This window comes from Schistocerca americana, unplaced genomic scaffold (assembly GCF_021461395.2).
Source record: "Schistocerca americana isolate TAMUIC-IGC-003095 unplaced genomic scaffold, iqSchAmer2.1 HiC_scaffold_827, whole genome shotgun sequence".
NCBI classification, from domain to species: Eukaryota; Metazoa; Arthropoda; class Insecta; order Orthoptera; family Acrididae; genus Schistocerca; species Schistocerca americana.
In genome coordinates this window covers 55001-57590 of record NW_025726595.1, presented here as the reverse complement: position 1 = coordinate 57590, position 2590 = coordinate 55001, and the positions used below count along the sequence as shown (strand labels likewise).

Sequence of the window (2590 nt, the reverse complement as noted above, 5' to 3'; positions counted from 1 at the left end):
ACGTAACCTGTATTGCGCCTTAACGTAACCTGTATTGCGCCTTAACGTAACCTGTATTGCGCCTTAACGTAACCTGTATTGCGCCTTAACGTAACCTGTATTGCGCCTTAACGTAACCTGTATTGCGCCTTAACGTAACCTGCATTGCGCCTTAACGTAACCTGCATTGCGCCTTAACGTAACCTGTATTGCGCCTTAACGTAACCTGCATTGCGCCTTAACGTAACCTGCATTGCGCCTTAACGTAACCTGTATTGCGCCTTAACGTAACCTGTATTGCGCCTTAACGTAACCTGTATTGCGCCTTAACGTAACCTGTATTGCGCCTTAACGTAACCTGTATTGCGCCTTAACGTAACCTGTATTGCGCCTTAACGTAACCTGTATTGCGCCTTAACGTAACCTGTATTGCGCCTTAACGTAACCGATATTGCGCCTTAACGTAACCTATATTGCGCCGTAACGTAACCTATATTGCGCCGTAACGTAACCCACATTGCCCCTTAACGTAACCTATATTGCGCCGTAACGTAACCTATATTGCGCCGTAACGTAACCCACATTGCCCCTTAACGTAACCCACATTGCCCCTTAACGTAACCCACATTGCCCCTTAACGTAACCCAACACACGTTGGGCCTTAACCCAACACACGTTGGGCCTTAACCCAACACACGTTGGGCCTTAACCCAACACACGTTGGGCCTTAACCCAACACACGTTGGGCCTTAACCCAACACACGTTGGGCCTTAACCTGCTCTGTAATTGTCATACGACGCGTTAAATTAGTGTAGTGTTGCCTAACTGCAACCCCCGCAATATAGTTTGCTACTCGCACTGCCCGGTCCCCAGTGTATCGCTTCATGTTAAACACCTTGCAGCTATACACTGTAATGTGGATGGCAGCAGGACGTACATGCTCAATGCCCTTTGCAGTTGTTCATTGGCATTTGCAGTTGTTCATTGGCATTCGCATGGCGAAGCACTTAGCCTACGCTGTGGTACGGCCTGTGTCAACTGTCCGCTGATGTTGTACGTCCAAATCACACACTGTACTGCACATTGGTCCTCATGTACTGAATGATACATCGTGGTACATGTGACCGTACAACGACTGCGCCAACAACGGCGAACCATGCGGTCCAAATGTTGTGCACTCAGCTACGTGTCGTCTCCCTATAAGAGCTGGATTGCAGTGTGGTATGCCCTGGATGGCGATCAGCATGAGCCGTCTGTTGATGTAGTGGCGCGTGTTGTCAGACGTAGTCGTCTCTTCTCACACACCGTGATAGCACGGTGCACTGCGTTCCACATCTGCGACATGCGACAGAGGCCGGTTGACAGTCGTTCGCGCAATGGACATCGCATACGTACGGGGGCCACCTTCCACGTGTTCGCTAAGCGTGGACATGTTGTTGCGTGTATGTGGGCAGACAGTGTGTCGTGACACCTGACACAGGCATGCAACAATCGTTGAATTTGCAAATGGCGATGGACGCCTACGTTTGCTGGTGACGTTACGCAAATGAACAACTGGTAAACCGTTGTGGTGCGGTTGTTCTCGCTAGGGGTGAATCAGTGATGGCGACGATCGGTTGAGCTACCAACCGGTTGTTGCAGCGATACCCACCATGCCCACGAACGTGAATGGCATGTGGGTGTGAAGCGATACGCGGCGGTGGCTGGGTGGGACCGTCCCCGGCCGGTGAGGGGGGGCCTCCCGGCGTGTTGGCCGTGCGGTGCGTGGGCGCACGCGCTACAGCCGGCTGGTGGGGGCGGCCAGTGGCAGGCGCGCCGGCCGACGGAGGCGGCAGGCGGCGCAGCTGCGCGCCGGCGCACCCCTGCACGCGGCGCCGTGCGGCCAAAGTAGGTCCTCGCGGGCCCGGTGCGAAGCGCGGTGGACATCTGCAGTGTGCTGGTCCGATTGAGGACTGTGTGCGCTGAGGATGCGCCGCCGCCCGGCGCTCGGCGCCGCGACGCCGTCTGCTGCTCGGTCGCCTCTGCGGTTCTCGCAGGTGGTTTGTATCGCAGCTGTGCGGACGTGTTGGCGCGTGCGCTGTGCTGGGAGAGTTCGCTTCGGCACCCAAGTGGGGCTTTTGTCCTTCTGTGGCGCTGGCGTTGGAGCTGCCGGTCACCGTAGGTGGCGCGTGTTGTCTCCCGCCGGCAATGCCACGACAGCACGCTCCCGGGCCTCTGTCGGCAGCGGCAAGCTCAGTTGGGAGCACGGGTGGTCGCACCTAAAGCGTCTACTCGCCAAACTCCGGGCGATTGCGCCTCTCTCGAACCCGACCAAGTACTTAGGACGGCGCTGCGCGCCGCCGGGACCTGAGAGGGTTTCGAGGTGTATGGTGCAGGGGAGCTCAGCCTCCTCCTGTTTGCAGAATAATTGAGCGGACGCTTGCGTGTTCGCGCGGGCCCCCGGGACACACTCCCGGGCGGCCGGCTGCTCAGCTCTAGTTGACGCAGCTCCCTGGTTGATCCTGCCAGTAGTCATATGCTTGTCTCAAAGATTAAGCCATGCATGTCTCAGTACAAGCCGCATTAAGGTGAAACCGCGAATGGCTCATTAAATCAGTTATGGTTCCTTAG

General features: G+C 56.2%; 1 non-coding gene across 1 annotated transcript in view; it reads left to right on the top strand.

Annotated features, from left to right (window-relative positions):
* The first annotated feature begins 2468 nt into the window (after positions 1 to 2468).
* Positions 2469 to 2590, top strand: part of LOC124591319 — a 1910-nt gene continuing 1788 nt past the window's right edge. The window contains exon 1 of the ribosomal RNA XR_006977132.1: positions 2469 to 2590. This exon is cut by the window's right edge and continues 1788 nt beyond it. This is a non-coding gene — a ribosomal RNA (small subunit ribosomal RNA).